At 35.8% G+C, this 21,209-nt stretch overlaps 2 pseudogenes; one reads left to right on the top strand and one right to left on the bottom strand.

Moving 5' to 3' along the window:
• The first annotated feature begins 16,034 nt into the window (after nt 1–16,034).
• On the top strand, nt 16,035–16,916 carry LOC103328679 (DNA repair protein XRCC3 homolog pseudogene; annotated as a pseudogene).
• Nucleotides 16,917–17,225: 309 nt separating this feature from the next.
• LOC148917601 (uncharacterized) lies at nt 17,226–19,676 on the bottom strand (annotated as a pseudogene).
• Between the last annotated feature and the right edge of the window lie 1,533 nt (nt 19,677–21,209).

Here is a 21,209-nt window from a genome sequence, read left to right as displayed (position 1 = left end):
TTCTTAAAGTGACCAAAGTACCCCTACTCCCAAGGACAAAATTGAAATTTCACAAAAGAATTAAATTGGATTAAATTGGTTAAATTAGGTCAGGGATGTTACACCTTTTGAATAATCACCATGATTGTGACGATGAGTCTTTGTCATCATAGATCATATTCAGATATTAAATATTTTTTAACACCTAATCTATTTTGTATCAATATTCTAGGAACATCATTAATTCGATGCAATTATTTTGGTTGAGTTAGTTGGATGCATTATTTTTTGCAAAATTGAATATCTGAGCATAGGGTTTAGGGTATTTATTAATTCAGTTTGTGGTTGTGAAAGTAGCTGGGATGTTGAATGTTGGTGTTGACATCAGACAAGTCTTTAACACAAGCAGGTTTTGAAGTTGCGCCCTGAATAAAAGTTGAGGTCCTGCAAACCAACACAACTAGGAACGTCTTTATGTCAACAATTTGCTCACTTGATATATATATAAATGTGTTAAACATATATTATATATACACAAAAAAAAATCGGGGCCCTATGCGGTGGCACCACTTGAACACCCTCAGGGCCACCCCTGATAATGACAATTAGGATCAAATTAAAATTTTGATTTTTTTTAAACTTATTGTTTTTGTTGAAAGATAAAAACTGCTCTGCTATCTGTCAATCACATAATGTTGCAACCACTGTTTAAAGCAGCTTGTCCAATGTCAACACCAACATTCAATATCCCAGCAACTTTCAGAACCACATACTGAAATAATAAATACCCGATCACAAGGAATTAGTCAGTAATTATGTAGGCAAAGGTCATGCTCCCTATTATTTAGTTAAAATTTAGCTAAAAACACACAAAAGTTATTTTAGGAATTCTATAAAATTTGAACTCCAATCATACTCCCTAAGTTAGGAAGTCATAAACACTATAGTTATTTTTTAATTCAACATGATTGGTTATCATCTCTATAGAAAAAAAAAAAAGCTTGTATTAATTAAAAGTTTAAACTATGCATAAAACGAAACATCATTAAATTATAAGGAGCTATTAGGAATTCTTTCTCTCTCCTCAAATTTAGGAGTTCCTAGAGGTCTCTCTATTTTAGGAGGTGAATAGGGAGCATGGTTGGACTTGTATTTTTCCAATGCCTCCCTAACATTTGTCTAAGAAGGTGGTTTAGGGACCCCATTGTGAATGCTTTAAGTGCTAGTAATTATAGTGTACGTAGTATGAGAGTATGTCACATGGTATAACTCGTCTGTTAGAATATATATAAGTGGATATTTATTGATATTATATAATAAAAGTGGAAAATATTAACCATATCGCCCATCCATATTATAACACGTGGACGAGTTACAGCAGCCCTGCTACACAATAAAGCGTACGTACATGTGGGTTTTTGGCAAGTCATTAGACACAAACAAGTTTAAACACTTAAATCAATCTCAACCACATGATTTCATTGAAATAGATCCAACGACTAAGCACCTCATTCCTCAAATGATGACACTGAATCTCTCAACTGCATGCATGGCACTATATATATATATATATATTTATTCTTCAGCAAGTACTAATTGCCCCAATAATATCTATATTCCTATGTGCAAACATTGCTTGTCACGTGCGTACGTCCCCATCATTGACTTGACGCTAGCTCTTCAATTGCTCATGTAGATTTTTTTTTTCAAGTGCCCATAAAGATAAGACTTCCATATATAGGGCTCACCTGAATTAAAAAAAGTAGTTAGTAAAGTGGTACATGATTGTTTTTATATATGCTCAGATATTTAATTTTGCAAAAATAATGCATCCAACAAACTCAACCACAGGGGTTATCAAAATGTTATCTTTGAAAGTGATGCTCTCCAGATCGTTACAGCACTTCGAAGTCACTCCATAGATAGGTCCGTCATAGGACTTGTGGTGGAGGATACCAAGAGCTTGCTGACACAGATCACTGGGGAAGGTTTTACCCATATTTGTCATACTGCTAATGGTGTGGCTCATCGTTTAGCGCAATTTGCCTTGCATATCGGGGGTTCTCTATATTGGTTCGAGGAACCTTCTGATTTTATTTCTGATGTACTGTACAAAGATTGCAATTCGTGACCAATGACTTTTCCTTTGCCCTTGATATGAGTTCAAATTTCTTGTATTACCTTTTCTACATCAATAATATTCTATCGCTTATCATAATAAAAAAAAACCTAACTCAACCAAAGAAGTTGCATCCAATTAATGATATTCTTGGAATATTGATACAAAATAAATTAGGTGTTAAAAAGATATTTAATTTTACAAAAATAATGCATCCAACTAACTCAACCAAAAAAGTCACATCCAATTAATGATGTTCTTGGAATATTGATACAAAATAAATTGGGTGTTAAAAATATTTAATATCTGAATATGATATATTATGATAAAGACTCATCGTCACAATTATGATGATTATTCAAAAGGTGTAACATTCCTGATACAATTTAATCGATTTAACCAAATTTAATTCTTTTGTGAAATTTCAATTTTGCCATTGGGAGTAGGGGTACTTTGGTCACTTTAAGGAAAAAAAAAACATTTATTGTATAGCATTATGTAATGGTATAAGTTTGTATTAGCTTATGTGAGGCCCTAGTTTAAGGTTAGCATAGGGCCCTCAAAATCTCAAGACCAGCTCTATCCGTATAATGTATACGTATGAATTTAATATATTATCACCCCTCTTAAAAAAAAGGTCATAAAACTATTCGTTTTTTAAGAAAGTGCCGTTAACATTTCTCTCGTAATTAGCAAAGCTTCGTGTCACAAAAACCATGATATATACGTTAGGTCAGTTTAATTTTGGTTTTTGGAGCATTGTTGATATCGGGAAGCTTGGGAGTTGGAACACATGGAAATACATGCAAGTAGACGTGGAATGGAGGAAATGCATGCAAGTCGTGTGTTGGGTTGATAGATGGTAGGAAGGAAGGACATTTGGCCAAATTGAGTTAATGGTATGTCATCGTTATACATTAAGTGGGTAGGTTTCAACCAAGACGGGTCAAAGCTGAGCAGAAGCTGACTGGGGAATATGTATATATAATGGGAGGGATTAGCATGCAGAGTATGATCTGTCTGATTCTGATGTGGAGGTAACACCCGGGGAACTATTTATTTGGTGGTGAACTTATCCACTTTGCTACGCACTACTACACTATATTCTTCTATACTAGTATTTGTTATATTAGAACATCATGAATTTCTTCAATACATATCATGAGGGGTTCTCCATTCCATGCACACTGTTTTATGCACACTTGTATTATTCAAATACATTTTTAGTATATAAACATTGGCACGATCGAGAAAAACATGATACTTAATTAGCAGGAATTATGGGATGATTAAGAAAAGATGAACCTAAGTATCTCCCTTTATTTTTTCCTTAAAAAAATAAGGACAGAGGGAATTCAAACTTGAAATCGCTTTTAACACCGGAAAGAAAAATACCATTAAACTTAGAGGTGGCTCTGAGGGTATGCAAGTGGTGTCATCGCACAGGGCCCCAATTTTTTAGCCCCAAAAAAATATTTCTGGTTGTGTTGGTTTGCAGGGCTTTAATTTCTCTTTAGGGCGTGGGTTCAAAACCAACTTGTGTACATCAATATTTTACTTTTACTTTTGTTTCATTTTATTTTTTGTAACAACAATAATTTAAAAAAGAAAAAGAAAGAAAAGACAAACATCTTATTTTCTAGTAAGTAATAATCATCACCAATCTCTCTCTTTGACTCTCTTTTTCAATCCTTTAACAAATTTTTTTTCTCAATTTCAAGAATTTCAACACCAAAAATCGAAAACTCTAATTCCAAAATTCATAAATGTTACTCAAAATTAATTAGTCAGATTTAAATCTAAATTTCAATCTATATATATTAAATGACTTACTTCATTATCATGTTGATTAGTTATATATGATGACGAGCATTGGATATAGTTCATATATATTTGACAGTTTATATATAAATATTGAAACTTTATAACTTTTTAAAATTTTATTTGAGTTGTTGGTATTTAAGTTTCTCATATTAAATATTATAAATTTTATTTACGATTTGCATGCTAATTGATAATGATTTGTATTCTAAAAAAATTGTTGTATGACATTAAGTAATGGTGTAAGTTTGTGTTAGATTAGTAAGTGCTCTAGTTTAAATTAAAATTCACACAGGGCCCTTAAAATCTCAAGACCGAGCATGATTAAACTAAGATTTAGTTGCCAAAGATGGAGCTAAATTCAAAGGGGAAAAAAAAGTTATATTGTGTTGTTATTTTTCCCTTTATTCTAGTTTCAGTTTTTTGTTTGTGTTACATATGAGAGAGGACTGAAAAAATTTGTTTTTATTTTTGAATTATTCTGTAAACACGTTTCACAATTACTAGCTGCCAAAAACGAAATTAATAGATGTCCGAGTGATCTATAGGAACCCTTTGTGTGTGTCACAATGTGCATTCAAAGTTTTTTTACATAAACAAATTTGAAAAAAAAAAGAAAAAATAACGTTCTCCTGCTAGTTTTTTATTTTTTTTTCCTTGTTCGAAAGAGTTTCATTAAAAACGAAAGGGAAAGGAAGGAAACAGCACAACAAGCTGCAACACAACCAAACAGAAGGGAACCAGACTAACAGCTGAAACACCCCCTGGACAACACAACACAAGGCCAAACAGACCAAGCACACCAAACAAAATACCTAAAGGCGACAACAAAAACGTTCTCCTGCTAGTTAGACAGAGAAAAACAATACATGTAAATAATCAATTATTTCATGTAGTTATAGGGTTTAGGTAGGGAACAACGAAGTCTGTCTTCCACCTAATTTTTCTAAAGATTACCTTCGTTAAATGTTTCAAGTTTGAATTCTCCTTACCGTAAATACCAGCTGCCGACTGTGGACCCGAGGTCCTTCCCATATGATACTATAGATACAAATATGTGAAGACAGACCTAATAATTAGGATTCAGATATGCAAACAACAAAATACTATCTAAGAGAAATGCTTCACATGGATATGTCTGGCCTCATAAAAGAAAATATAAAATTGTTCATGTTTTTCTTTGATGGTTCACACAAGTGTATCGTCAGGCAGGAAATGCTGAAATGATCATAGTTGCCAAAACCGATAATATTACATTTTTTGTCCATGATGATATATCATGCTCATGGAAAGGTGGTGTTGGTTTTGGGGTTTGCGTTGCGTTGGCATGATCAATCTTAGCCGACATGCAAGGTTCTGTATACGAGTCCAGCACATCTCCATATTAAAAATAATATTCATACTAATTAATTTTTTATGAACAAGAAAAAATGTTTATACTGTAAAATAATATTAAAATATATACTGTAAAATTTTCCACGTGTCTTTAAAAATAATGTCCTTTTCTTAGCCAACGTATTTGCCACTTGATTTGTTTTACGAAAAGCATACGATAAGGATATACATGTTGAAAGTCATACAACAATTGCCAAATATGTTGCACAAGCGTTTTAGTAGACCAAGAGGTAGGATTTGATTTTGAATTATAATTTCAGAGTCACCTTCAGTATGATTACTTGCTTGATTAAGAATATGGTGCGAAATATTCGAACGGGTAGTAAAAAGAATTTGAAGAAAAGTAGGTGAAACCTGATGCCATTGGGACATGATCCAATTAGAAATATCCACATTAGGAGGTGGAAGTTTAATACGTTGGATTGGCATGCATATCATCTTCTGATGATGTGGAGGGGAGCTATTTATTTGGCGGTCAACTTATCCACTTTGCTACACCTACTCTATGTATTAATTCTTCTTCTATAGTATTTCTTAGAAGATCATGACTTTCTTCTCTACTTTAAACTTATTTTTCAAGTTCATCTTTGGTATACAGCTTGACTACGTACGGCAAATTGAAACGAGAAAAATATGATGATACTTAGCAAGAGTTGTGGGATAATTTAGAAAACATGAACCCAAGTGTTTTATTTTATTTAATCAAGGAGAATTCGAACTTTGAACAGCTTAATATTGGAAAGAAAAATATATACCATTAAAATAAAAGTTCGTTGTAAAGACTAAGCTAAGTTCCCAGCATATAAAATAAGTTTTTATTATTTGTTTTTACTGTTGTAGTTCAGTTTTTGTTTATGCAAATGGTTACATTGGTTTCATGGGAGAATGAAAAAATTTGTTTCTATTTTGTAATTAATTATGAAAAAATGTTTTTTTTTTTGGGGTTAAAAGTGATAGTATAAATTACCTTAAATTAATCTAATTTACCGAAAAAGAATTCGAACTTGGACGCAAAGCAGTGCGCTCACTACCTTAATCAACCGTAGTCTGAAAATTTCAAGGGAGAAAAAGAACAAATAATGCTTCCTTACGTAATACATGTAAAGAGTCAACTCCAAAAACTAGATAGCAACCAAGGCAATCCTATAAATATGGGAAATAGCTCAAAATGCCACTCTTTTTATAATTTTAACTGAAAATACTACCCCTCCCCTAAAATTTTAAAACTACCACTTATAAATGCATCTTTATTGTCTACTGATTGTACACATATCACTTTTTCAGAAATTTTATTCTCTCTGAACTTCTTGGCTCCATCTCTCTCTTGGCTCTGTCTCTCTCTCTGTCGCTCAGCTCTCACTCTCTCTTTTCGCTCTGTCTCTCTGTCTTCGGTCTTTCTCAGTCTCTCTTGCGCAGCTCTCTCTCTCTCTCTCTCTCTCTCTCTCTCTCTCTCTCTCTGTGACATAGTGGCCTGCCTCCCTCAGTTGTGTGTGTTCATCGAAGCTTAACTCCACGGATCATATCGACAAGGTACTGTTCATCGTCATTTGCTTAGGGTTAGGGGTTCTTTTGAAGTTGGGTAAGGGTGTATGGGTTTCTATGAAATAGGTTTAGGGTTTATGGGTTTCTATGAAATTGGTTTAGGGGTTTCTTCGAAATTGGTTTAGGGGTTAGGGGTTTTTTTGAAATTGGTTTGGGGTATGGGGGTTTCTCCGAAATTGTGTGATTATGATGATTCCTTATTTGAAACAATGAAGGAGTGTGTTCTCTGTTCTTTGTTTGAAACTACTGTTGTTTTGCTGTTGTTATTGATGTTGTATTGTCGTTTTATTTCTGTTGGATTGCCATTTTAGTGGTGTTATATTGGCATTGTAGTGTTGTTTTATTGCTAGTTTATTTTGGTTTTATTCCCGTTCCATTGTGGGTTTAATCGTTTCGGCAATTTATGCAATTGGATTCTGTGTTTGTTTGTTGTTTCGTTTCATCCAAAGAAGGGAAATTGTAGGTGTTCATTTATAGTCTCTGCATTAGCCACATGAATCTTTATAGTTTTTAGCAGTTGCAGCAACTTTTGTTGGAAATTTAATATTAGCTAATATTTATTTTCCAATTTCAATGGAAATGAATAGAGTTAATTGGACGATGGTGTCCTTTGTCAATTTTTAGGAAGAGGTATCAAAGCACTTGTTTATTGAATGGATGCATTAGTTGGTTTTTTATATGGTTGGGACATACCCTTTTAAAGACGTATAAATGCAGTAGTGTTCCTATATTTAAAATAAGGGAATTTATTCAGTAAAGTTTATCCATTTGAATACAAAGAGGGTTTCCTACATAATCTGGTTCAAAGAGTCCTTCTGTAAGGCGTAATTCGTCTGAAGGTTAGAGTGTCCAACACTTGCCTCGACTCAATTATTCAAGTTCTTGTAATCCATATTATGTGATTTTTGATTGTGTAAGTTTGTAAGCATGCATGAATTTTGAAGCATGAATTGAATGATTATTTCTGAATTTGTTTGTGACTAAGTGGAGAAGGATTGATGCAGTGGGGTAGTTGTTTTAGCCTTTACTCTGAAACTGTGTATGAAGTTCATCCTTGGAGCATGAAATCACTTTGACAATTATATGGTGTTTGGTTTGTGGATGGAATGTAATCCTGATTTAGTAAAATTGGAATGCAGATAAATGGAGTGCGGAGAGAGTTTGAGAGTAGATAAGGAAACTGAAAGTGGGTAAAAAATGCAATTTGTATTATTTCACATTTCGAGGGATTGACAGTTGATGGAAATGACCATTTCATTCCACAGTTTTTTCTGTCATGAGACATTAGTGAACATACATGCATTGCATATCATGTTCTATTGCCTGCCCCTATATGTACGTTTGTCACTGATATATCTCCTGCCTATTGCCTTGATATGCTTGTGTACTATGTGTTTATTGCTTGTTATTGTGTAGATTTCAACGGTCTGAAATTATTTGTATAATGTTGGTGTGCAGGGAAATATGGTTTCTAAAGTGAAGTTGATGATTGATGAGGAAGAAAAGTTCCAGGAAAGACGATGTCCCTTTCCCATACAAAGACCGCCATTAGTACCATAAAGCAGAAATTCAGTCTGCAACAGCTACAAAGGTTTGAAGAGAGTTGTTTTAGTCATCTCTTACTCATTGAGGACCTTAAGTGGACTTGAGGAAGGTTGATCCGAAGATAGTTTCACAAGTCAATGAGATAAAATTCATCATTGGCAATAAGGTGATACAATTCACGACGCAGCTATTTTGCGTCGTCACAAGGCTAAGGTTTGGAAACCTTCATTTCATTCTGATTACAACTAATGAGAACTACTCATTGAAAAGGAAATACTTTTGCAATCATAAAACTGTCAACCTTTTGGAACTAGAAAAAGCCTTCCTCGACTGCGCTGATGGGGAGGATGTATTCAAGCTTAGATTTCTGTACTTTGTTGTATTTGTGCTGTTGGGTAGTGAAAAATACGTCCACATTGACGTGCAGCATTTGAAATTGGCAGAAGACCTTGAAGAGTTTGTGAAGTATCCATGGGATGTTGTTTCTTATGCCAAGATAAATACCTCACTTTTGAGGGCACTTTTTGCAGATTACCAACAAGTAAAAGTGCCCCAAAAAGCTACCCAAAAAAAAATCTAAAAAGAAAGCAAAGACAATGGCAAGTGGTAGACCAAGAGAGTACCACATCAAAGGTTTTGGCTTTGCACTTCAGGTGAGCAAATTTCCATTAATGTTTAAGTTCAATTTCATTTGTTTAAGTGATTGACGTGTTATTCTTCAAACTAGATTTGGGCTATTGAGGTCTTTCCAGCATTGGTTGCACTGCATTTTGTCGTGCACGAAGAGAATGCCCACATCTCTCGTATACTGAAATGGAGGAGCAATACTTCGGCTCGTTTTCATGAGTTAATGAGCCAAATATTCGAGAACCATGAGGTTAGTTATGTTTTTAATGATAATGTTATGCGTATGAAAATATAACAAGTTTACTTATTTGTATTTTGTATGTGTAAATTGCAGGTTGATGTGCAACTTCTCCACCCAAGTGTAATTGACAAGCAACTGCCCTATTAGACTTGGGGTGACAGTGATTGAGGACACTGAAGAAATTGTTGAGTTGTTTGGTGATGACGCCGAAGAAAAAACCAACACTTATGCTTCTATTGAAGAAAAAATGATGAACTTGACGAAACTGCTACCCTTCCGTCATCTTCTAAGGTAAGCAGGACCTTTTTGCAATATATCCGTCATAATAAACTTAAATGCGCTGCTATATAATAAATATATAGGCAATATATAGGCAATACAATAGCAAAACAGTAGCTGTATTTGGGTTACATTTTGTAAGTATTGTAACATTGCATTATAACTGGATGCGAGGGTAAAGTACCGTCCACTGAGTTACGCACTTTGAAGCGTGACTTGGAAGAAATGATACGGAAGGAGTTGTTGAAACTTGAAAAGGAGTCTGAAAAAAAAAAAAAGTGTCGCTTCAATCGAACACTATTTTAACCTGGAGATAGAGCAGTTGAAGAAACAAAATGGTGGGTTGAATGAACATGGGGAAGGACATGAGGACCTTGGTAGTCCTCATATGAATGAAGGAGGTGACAATGACATCTCGCCCATACATGAATATGTTGCTCTGACTACAGAACCGACAACAATAAAGCACAAGTCCCCAAGTGATGGAGCCAAAGCCTGCGCAGCCATGGAAGTCCAAAAGGCGAAATGGGCACTTGGTTCCTCGCATACAAGCAAGAAGCTTAGCACCAAAATCGATAAGCTTTCTACTCGGAAGATGGGGATGGGTGCAGAGAAATCTACAAAAAAACTATTGTTTTTGTTAGATGATTGGAAAAAGAGCGACATTATGCCATCGGAAGGTTAGATGAATCCTCCAATAATACCCAAAGTTATTGTGCCTGATGATAACGAAGCTAGTGCATTGTTGAAAAATAAGAGGTGGAAGGTAAAGGGTGCAGAAAGAAGCGACCGGCCAGGATATTGTTGAGTCCATTTATCGATCCTTCGAGGTAGAAAAGAACGATGAGTGTTTCGGATGCGGAGGCGACCCCGCCATGTTTTGATCCAACTAAACCCCTACCCATTGAAGATGTCAAGGCAATAATAGAGTTTTACATTGCCTGGAAAAACGATATATAAGGTTAGGATTCTTTACGTTGGAAATCCAATCTTTATGTTATTGTAGTATGCAGTGATATACCAATAAGAAAATGTAGCTGCATTTAATATACATGTGTGTATTTGTCATATTTTACAATGTCACAATTATTAAATGAGTACAAAATTCACTGTTGGAAGTTTGCCTATTGTAGTGCGGAGATGCAGTTGGAATCATGTTCAGTAGGCCCTGAGTTTTTCTTCAAACTTATCAATGATACGGAATGGATTAGCTCAAAGGTAAGAATTTTAACTCTACTTCATTAGGATAATTAAATTGTTTTCTTACCTTTGTGAAGTGTACATTTGTATGAAATTGTGCTCATATTATATACGTCAACTTCCAGCACCTTGACATGGCGACCTTTCTCATCTAGAAAAGGCAACTCTCTCATCCGTTGCTATTTGGAACTCACTAGACAACGACTGATTATTTCTTGCTGGTAAACATGTTAACATGTTACATTCACTACTTCAGTTGCATTGGTTTGTCATTATGTAATATGCCTTAATTTCAATGTTTGTAGCAATTTCTAGAGTCGGTCAAAGGGCCTACCAAGAAACGAGGATCGAACAAGGTAGCTGCTTCAAACACCGTTGACCTTCTAGCCAACAACTTGAAGAATATACATCACTATGTGCACGGTACATGGCAACACGGGTATGGGCAAGCTTGGACCAAAGTCCGAAATGTCTATTTTCCATATAATCTTCAAGGGTCCTATTTGGTTGCAATCGAAATTGACTTCGTGAGACATACTGCAACTGTGTATGACTCCTACCTTGCTTTTACCTCAACTTCAAAGCTGGTCAAATATCTGCACCCTATTAGCGATACTCTGGCACATGTGCTATACGATATGCACTTTGATGACGCTTCTAAGGGTGAAGAGGTTAAGCAAAAGGGGATGAAGATGTCCACGTTTACGTCATTCACAGTTTGCAACATTGGAGATGTGCCACAACAACGTGATGGGTAAGCTATGTGAATTTAATGCAGTTTATCGATATTGTACATAACTGCAGTTCTAATTTCTGAACTTATTGCCTCGACAGTAGCTCTTACGGAATCATGACAGTCAAATTCATCGAGCATCTCAGTGCTGGCATTTCATTGGATAAAGTTGACCCTTCGAAGATCACATATTACTGACGTAAGCTTGAGATAGAGGCTTTAAGAGGGAGGCATATATATGAGGTAAATGTCATAATGTCTGTGAATTGAGTTCAGTCTTCACTTATGACTTGGGAATTCACTGTGCTCCTTAATTATGTCAGGAACTCCTTTATATGAAGATGCAGACATCGAAGCTCTGCTGGAGGTGCTTTATATGGCAATCCAGCCATTTTGATACAGCTATTTGGTTTAGTTATTCTGTGTAGCAAGGTGAACTCATTTCCCGGGTCTTCGGCCTTGTTGTACATGGTGAAGTGTAATATTGTACAATCGGTGGCGGCGGCTAATTAACTTACATGGCACATAAACTATTTCCATTTTGGGGTTTTGTTTTCGAGTTGCCGTCGTGCTTAGCATACTTATTCTTTACATTGTGGAGTTGAACTATTTCGTACACCTCGATATATAAACATACTTACTCTTTATGAAGGTATAACAGTTTACTTGTTTGAAAGGACGTATTCATTTTCATTGAATTCTGCTAATTTTTGTATCCATTTTTTACATTTGGTCCATGTAGCTTTCTTCATTTTTCTGTGCTCAATCCAACCATATATAGAACACAAAATTTTCGTAATGGGTTGACAAGTTAAAGGTCAAAAGATGGACATATGTCAAAACTAAAAAATAGATGAAGTGCATAATTCTTTTCTGCCTAAAACGGAATAAACTGGTGCTACCTTGGTCATACAGTGGTGATAAAAGGGTGCTAGAAATTGCTGTTTATGTTAATTTTGGGCTTCTTCTTTTGTTTCATTTAATTTACTTAGCTTTACTCATTACCAGTTAATAATTGGATGATTACGAATGAATTTGTGTCAATTATTAATACAACAATTACATATATCAAGATTAAGACAACAACATATCGTATCACCAAACATAATCATACCACCAAATGTAATCCTGCTTTTTTTTTTTTTTCAGCCCATCACTAAGCATTTGCATATTTATTCATACTTTCCTTTTTTTTGTAAATAATTTTTTAATAGTTATTATTTTTTAAAATTATTTCTTACAATGTCTTACTGTGTAATTATGAGGCACCTGAGTGCCTCTTCTTGAAAGGCACGTTGTTTCTTTCTCCTCTTCTTCTTCTTTTCGAATGAAGTAGGCCTAAACCCTAAACCCATTGATGAGCCCTAGTCAATATACATACAATATAATAGCAATATTAGGCCAATATACATCAATATAGTGGCAATATTAGGGCAATATAACAGCAATAAGGTAGCCATAGTATCTCAATATACACGAGGCTATGTCTTTGGCCTTCATCCTCGCTGCATGCACGAGGCTATGATGACTCATTCCCTCTCCACCCATATTCAGCACCTGCCAGACACCAGCTACATCAATTTCGTTCCAATTGTAGTATGGTGAGATGACCGAAGCAAAATCTCAGAACATCTCGAAACCGTTGTTGAAACATTCAACCATTTCATGGTTGTATTCTTTAGATTTTGAGAATTGTTGGACATCATATTTCTTTGTCTCTTCCAATTTTAACTTGAGGGACTCTAACTCTTTGCTCTGACTTATTGCTTTTAGAGTTTGCTTTACTTCTCCAGCATGTGCTTTGTTCAACTTGTTGGCCAAGCTTCCCATAACTTGGCCATGAATATCACATTTGCTCTCCCACCAATCTGCTGCCTTAGACAAATATTGGAGGTCGTGCTTGATGACATAGATTTTGTCAAGCGCATCATTGCTCTCAGCCTCACTTTCAGATGAAGTGGGATCGTGATTGGGAGTCAGAGGTGGAGATGGGAACGGCACATGCCACGGTTGGTCTCAGGAACTGACATGCTCCTTTGGAGGGCGTACATTCGACATTTTTAAGTATCGCTGGGTACAATTCACAGCTGCAGATTGCATAAAAACAAATAAAGGTACATTTAGTCTCTAGTTTGATGTTATGAACACTTGTAAACAACAATAACAGCAAGAATAATTACCTTTCCTATTAAGAAGGTGCCTATGCTGCAGAAATGGTAGGAAGCTTCAGTTATATGTAGGAACTTGATGGGATTGCAAACTACACCATTTACTACTTGGCTATCATTTAGAACAGTAGAGCATTACAATAACAACAACAAAATTGCCTTACAAACGAAAAAAAACCAAACCTTAATGAGAAAATGGAAATTGTTGATTTCAGGCCAAAAAAGGACTATATAACTAAGCAATTATTGGGAATTTGAAAAATGGAAATTGGGGAAAATATGGAAATTGGAAAATAGGAAAACAGGAAAATGGAAAAAAGGAAACTTGGAAAATATGAAAATTGGAAAATTGGAAAAAAGGAAACTTGGAAAATAGGAAAATTGGAAATAGGAAAAAAGGAAATTTGGAAAACTGGAAATAGGAAAAAACGAAACTTGGAAAATTGGAAAATTGGAAATAGGAAAAAAGGAAACTTGAAAAATTGAAAAACTTGGAAAATTGGAAAAATGGAAATAGGAAAAAAGGAAACTTGCAAAATAGGAAAATAGGAAACAGGAAAAAAGGAAATTTGCAAAATAGGAAAAATGGAAAATGGAAAATAGGAAACTTGGAAAATTGGAAAATTGGAAACTTGGAAAATTGGAAAAATGGAAATAGGAAAAAAGGAAACTTGGAAAAAAGGAAAAAAGGAAACTTTCAATATTGGAAAATTGGAAAATTGGAAATAAGAAAATTGGAAACTTGGAAAATTGGAAAATTGAAAATAGGAAAAAAGGAAACTTGGAAAATTGAAAAATTGGAAAATAGGATAAGTGGAAATAGGAAATAAGGAAACTTGGAAAATAGGAAAATAGGAAAATAAGGAAATGGAAAATAGGAAAATTGGATAATAGGAAAATTGGAAAATTGGAAAATTGGAAACGAGTTGAAATTGCGGAAATGGGAAATAAGAAAATTACCATATTGGATAATTTGAATTAGTTGTTGAATTAGGCAAATTAGGCAAATTATTTCAATTACATAATGGGAAATTTACCAAATTCGGAAAATTCAAAATAGAAATATATTTTTAAAAAAATGCATATAGCCAGTGGGTAATAATGCTGGCCTAATACTATCCTATGACTCCACCAATCCTCCCGCCAATTACTCCCCCAATACGCCCTGCCAATTACTCTCGATTTACTCGGATCATTAATACCTGCCTATATTAATTAACCCAACTGAATGAAGGGAAAACTTCCATGACATTAACTTGTTGCAGCCATTTCCTTCCCCACTGATTTCACTCACATCGCATTTAGTCCCACTTTTCTCCAATTAAGTCCTACACCAGCCTACAATAACTATCCAAAATCATGGACAATAACCTCACACCAAACCCAACGCTTTCAATTGTTGAAGGAAGGGAGACTGAAACACAAGCCAAGTCACCCAATTTACTCACTGTAGACTTGGTCCATGACATGCAGCAATGTCGAGGCAATACCATGTTTTGGAAAAATCTCCATGCGAACATAGTTTCAAAAATTGCGGAGGGCCAAGCTGAGTGGGGTGTCATAAAAAAGTGCACAATTTGCTCTCGTTGTCATGCCCGCATGCATCTCCTCAATATAAAGGGTATGAAAGCAAAAATTGAAATTGCCCTTGCCACTGCAATTATGGTATTCAAGAAATCTGATAAAATTGCCCAGTTGAAGCAACAACAAGTGGAATCTGAATGCGAACTATTTCGTAAGTTTGCAAAAATAGTGGATCCAGAAGGAAACTAGGACAACATCACTGTGGAGTGGGTCATGAATTTCATGGGTCGCGATCGCTACAATTGAAGAGTATGCAACTTCGAATGTGTCAACAGCAGGAAACTTGTGACACTTTAATATGACTTTGAACTGGCTATAAAATGTAGTGGAAACAACATGTAAAATGGAATCATGTTCAAGTAGCCTCTTTTTGTATTATGTAATGTGGGGTGGCCTCTTGTTGTATTATGTAAGTTTCAAAATTAGATTTCATAGAACTATGATGCCTCTTTTTGTATTTCTGCGTATATAGTTTATCCGTGTCCAGTTCAGTGGCGATATAGCGCCAATAACTCCACAATAAGCATGTGTATAATGGCAATATGATGTCAATGAGAGTACAATAGAGTTATAATACGATCCTATTGCAGTAGGTACTGCATTAGCATATTTTTTTAAAATATCTTAGACAAAAAAATTACAACAAAAAACAAAACCAAAATTTAATTAAAAATTGGAAAAGGGATGAAGTATACATCCCTTAAAAGACATATGGCCTACATTACACACCTTTAATATGGACTCTATACATACAATTCATGTCTTGCATCACCATCACATCTCCCCCTAAATTACAGAAACATGACACCACAAAACCTCATGCTCATTCCTCTTTTAACCCCTAAATTATCCATCGGATGCCCAATACTAGATGGCTGCTTGGGCGATGGGATACCCTGCAACTCCATAACAAAATTGGTAGGGGAGAATGGTTCCGAAAAGATGCAACTTTATCTCCAACTTACGGTTAGAGCTCAGCTCCCACCCTCACATGGTGGACTAGGGGGCTCCTCCCTCTACATATTCACAGAATTCAGCTTCTCATTTCGTCAATTGCAACAACTAGGCAACCTTTATCATGCATCATACCCCAACTTAATAGGGATGAAGCCATTGGAAGACATATATGTTCATGGCGTTCATGATGCTCAACAACTCATCCATGTCCTTCGAGACATACAAGCATTTATTGCCATTGATCACACCTGGTTACCTGTGAAACTCATTGTCATTAATTCCATTGCTGCATTGTTCCGATCACAGTATCAAACAACACCGGTAGATTTGAAATGGCGGTCTGAAATGTTCTTCAAGATATCTGGAACAGTGAAAGCTTTAGAAAATTAGTTTAGGTTGGCGGTGGTTGTCACCAACCAAGTAGTGGATTTTATTGGGCCACATGATGGAGTGAATGAGGTGAGGTTGGGAAACTTGGAGTGCCTGCATACATGAGGCAGAAGGGTGAGTCCAGCTTTGGGACTGGTTTGGGCACATTGCATAAATTCAAGGGTGTTCTTGGCAAGACATGAGCAATCTGTTGGGCTTAACAGTTGTAATGCTGCTTCAACAACTATATTTAGCCAAACACATCGGACATTTGACCTTATATTTGCCTCACATTTGCCCCATGCATCGGCTGAATTTGTAATCAGAAAAGAAAGTGTAGTAGGAGTATCACAGTAACTGTGTAATAATGGAATTCTAAAAACTTTAATGTTTTGGATCCGTTTGGAGTTACATTCCAAGCCTTTAATTTCGTACTCACAGTTTACATTGCAATAGCAATACCAGTATAATATAATGACAATCTAAAGGCAATAAAATTACAATACGATAGCGATACTGTGAATATAAATAGGGAACACAACATGTTGTATGGCAATGCAACCCAAATTATGCAAATTTAACACAAATCACATTCAACATAACACGAAACCCACCATAAATAAAATTAAAGTTGACTAGCTAACAAAGCAACACAAATCATATTGTCTAAGATAAATTGCGCAATGTGATATTGTTTTTACAGGTGGTTTTATTGTGGTCTATGGAACCGCACCTTGAGCACTTTCTTATAATGTTGCCCTCTCCTTGCGTGAGAATTCTTAGCTTCTTCCGTCTGCTTGGCATGACCTTTGCCATGGGAGGCAGCACAACTCGACTTCGAACATCTTTAGGAATAACCCACATTGCATGAGGCTGTACCGGGTAGATGCTATCCGAATAAGCATCCAACCAAGTATTCCAAGTGTAATACCAAGAAGCCTTCGAATATACATTTAGTTTCAAGAAGCGGCAAACTGCAACTACATGCTTACAAGGTAGTTGCTCAAGCTAAAACTTTTTACAACTACAACTGTTGTTCGTCAAATCCACGAAGCCGTCCATATCACTGTCCAAAACATTAAACTGTACGTTATTTAGTTTAACGACATTCATCCTTGCAGCATCCTCCAACCTATTCCTCAACTTCTTCTCGCCAAAATTGAGGCACAATGTTGTTGTGCAATTCATAGCCAACTCACGACGTTCGGTGAACTATTTCATAATGAGCCATCAAATGTACTACTGGCAGCATCCTTGCAAACCTAAGGACTGAGTTTATTGACTCCGCAATATTTGTTGTCATTACATTGTAGCGGCGTACATCCATGTGAGCTCTAGACCACTTATGTAACCCTGCATGTTCAAGATATTAAGCAACATGTTCATTTCTCTTGATCTTTTGAAAATGACAATCAAATTCAGCAATGGAATAAGATTTCGTAACCTGCTCAAAGTGCATAAGTATTTGATCACGCCTTTTCAACTTGCAAGTGCGTTTCATGTTCCCCTTCATATGATAAAAACATATGCCATGTTGTGTCGTTTGAAAAACTTTGTTCCACACATTCTCTATGCTAACATTACAATTAGAAATGATAACAAGATTGGGACACTCACCAATGGCTTCATGAAGTTTAGTGAAAACCAATGTCATGATGCATCCTTCTCCAAATCCCTGATCCCAAAAACAAGAGGATGTATATTTCGATTGCCATCGAATGCATTTGCTACAAACATAACACTCTTGTACTTAGATTTTAAATGAGTGGCATCCACGGCTATCACTGGGCGCATGGAAGAACGAAACCCTCTAATACATGCACCAACTGCCATAAATAAATACACAAAGTGATTGTTCTCATCAGTTTGGATGTGTGTCTTTGTGCCGGGATTCATACTCTCCAATTCATAACAATAGGCTGGAAGGATATAATAAGCCTCCTCGGCTGATCCTCTAATGGACAATAGAGCTAACTCACTTGCTTTCCAAGCTTTCGAATAATGGATGGTGAAACCAAAGTTGTGTTTCACGTCTCTCATTATGTCTCTTGGTGTGTATATTGTTCGAGAATCCATTAACTTCCTTTTAAATGAAGTGGCTACAAGTGCAGCGATTGCTTGACGATGGTTGCCATTTACGAACCTCAAATTACATTCATGGACAGCTGTACACCTCACAATCATGAAGTTGTATTCTCCAATTCTCGATGCTCGGACCGGCCATGGGCATTGACATTGACAACAGACCACAAGCAACCTCTTAGTGTAAGATAATTGCACCTTAAATTCAAAGCGGCCTCTCAATGCCGTCAACAGTAACTCGGTCAACAATACTCCCTTACTAGAGAAAATTTTCCCAATTGTAATTTTCGAATTCTAATCACTTCACGAATACCTTGTGTCCAAATATGCTTCTCCATCATTTACATTGACCACATTGTACCCGTTTTGTTCACCCATTTGACTCAAATAATGTTCACGAGTGGGTTCAGATTCTCCTCCTAAATGCATTATTGGCAATTGGGTAGATATGTTCAAGGGGCCTAAAATATGAGGGGCAGAGTACACTGACACTTCATTTCTTTCAGTACCATTATCACCACCATGCATTTCCTCCACCTCGCTAAAATCAATCATGTCTATAAAATCTGTCCCAACATCACCTCCCACATCAGTGACATTTTTATTATTCCGAGTCACTTCATTGCTTTCAACAATGGCAACTAAAGAACGACCCATCCAACTACTATCTGTCATGATATGCATAATATCAACTACATCACTTGTCAGTCCATTATCTTCTCTACTCACGAGTAATGGAGCTAGTTTTGAAGGTGTTACCTTACAATTGTACTTCATAAAAAATTTGACATCATCATCATCCTCAATCTTTATGTGCTTCCACTCATTCGAGGCCACCAAAACTGAGAACTTTAAGCAAACCTTGTCTTCCCTGCTGTTTGTATTACCAATCTGATGCACACGGTCCAACAGTTCAAAAAATGTGATGGTCCGTGGCACTATTAAGCCTTTTGAGTTACCCCCTTCGTATTTGCACATCTTCTTTGAGGTTACCCATTTTCCATTGTAGCAAACCAGAATAACAATTGTCTCCATTTCTGACCATGAAAAAACAACATTTCATTAACACAATACAACCACAATAATCAGGCAATATAATATCAATACCATAGCAAAATAACAGGAATACAACAGCAATACAACACTAACACAGTAGTGAACAAGGATTCATCACAATCACACTATACAAATCCACTACATCAAATGGAAAGTCCAAAGTTTCAAGATTTACATATCCAGAGCAATCTAAATGCAATTGGTAAAAACCCAAATGGATGATAATGAAGATTCAAAAAACCTAACACAAAGCAATTAAAGCCAAAACCAATTTAACATAAACCCAAGCAATCAAAATAAAACAAATTTCACATATTCCAACAGATATTATGAAAATAACCATCAACACTACTTATTCGAGGTCGGCGATCCAATAGAGCTTCAAGGCTGCAAGCAACTATTTAGAAGACATGCCTAAAATATGGGGTCGAAGAAGAGGTTCGCAATTTAGAACAGAGATCGAGACAGAGCTGCTTGAGAGAGAGAGAGAGAGAGAGAGAGAGAGAGACAAAGATCTGTGCTAGAGCAAAGAGAGAGACAGAGAGCTGCGCTAGAGAGAGAGAGAGAGAGAGAGAGAGAGAGAGAGAAAAGGGGGCTGAGCGAGCTAAGAGAGAACAAAATTTCTGAAAATGTGATATGTGTGCAATAAGTGGACAATAAATCTATATTTATAGGTGATAGTTGTGAAAAAAAAAAGAGGTGATATTTTAAGTTAAAATTATAAAAAGAGTGGCATTTTGAGCTATTTCCCTATAAAGATTGCCTTAAACCCATGTTTCATTCTCCTGGTCATCATACTAAATAGGCAATACACATATATGAAAAAAATTTCATATGAAATGCTGTAGTGAAGCAGTGGGGCCCACGCCTGTGGATCCCACATTCGTCCCACACATCACACAAGAATTTCTCCTCCCAAAAATTTTTAAATGGTATGGACTTTATGATATAGTAAACCTATAATAATTAGGATTCACATATACATGCAAATAACAAAATCTGTATCTAAGAGAAATGGCTCACATGGATACGTCTGGCCTTATAAAGGATTCACAAACGTGCATCATCAGGGCAGGACAATGCTGAACTGATCAAAGTTGTCAAAACAGAAAATATTGCATTTTTGTGGCGAAACAATAATCTTTCTCCATATAGTCGATATAATATAACCTTTTCATATTACGTTTAGGGATCAGATTTTTGGTGTTCAAACTGCAAGTAATATGAGCTTCCATCACTAGATAATATATCATGGATAGATGGTGTTGGTTTTGTGGTTGTGTTGGCATGAAATCTCACCTGACAAAGCTCGGTATACGACTCCAATACAGCACGGCATATATCTTTGAATCGAATCGTGCTACATTTCAGTCTTCGATTGATTGATTTATTTTTTTCTTTGGCTTGAAAACAAAGTGCAGAAGAAGATTCTCGAGGGATCTAACAACCGTACAAATCAAACTTAAATTTAAGTAACACTTCATTCCGGAACGGAACCGAATACAAGTATTT

The sequence above is a fragment of the Prunus mume genome, linkage group LG4 (genome assembly GCF_029339155.1).
Source record: "Prunus mume cultivar Tortuosa linkage group LG4, ASM2933915v1, whole genome shotgun sequence".
NCBI lineage: Eukaryota > Viridiplantae > Streptophyta > Magnoliopsida > Rosales > Rosaceae > Prunus > Prunus mume.
Note: the sequence above shows the minus strand (reverse complement) of the source record. Positions and strands in the feature narration are given on the sequence as shown.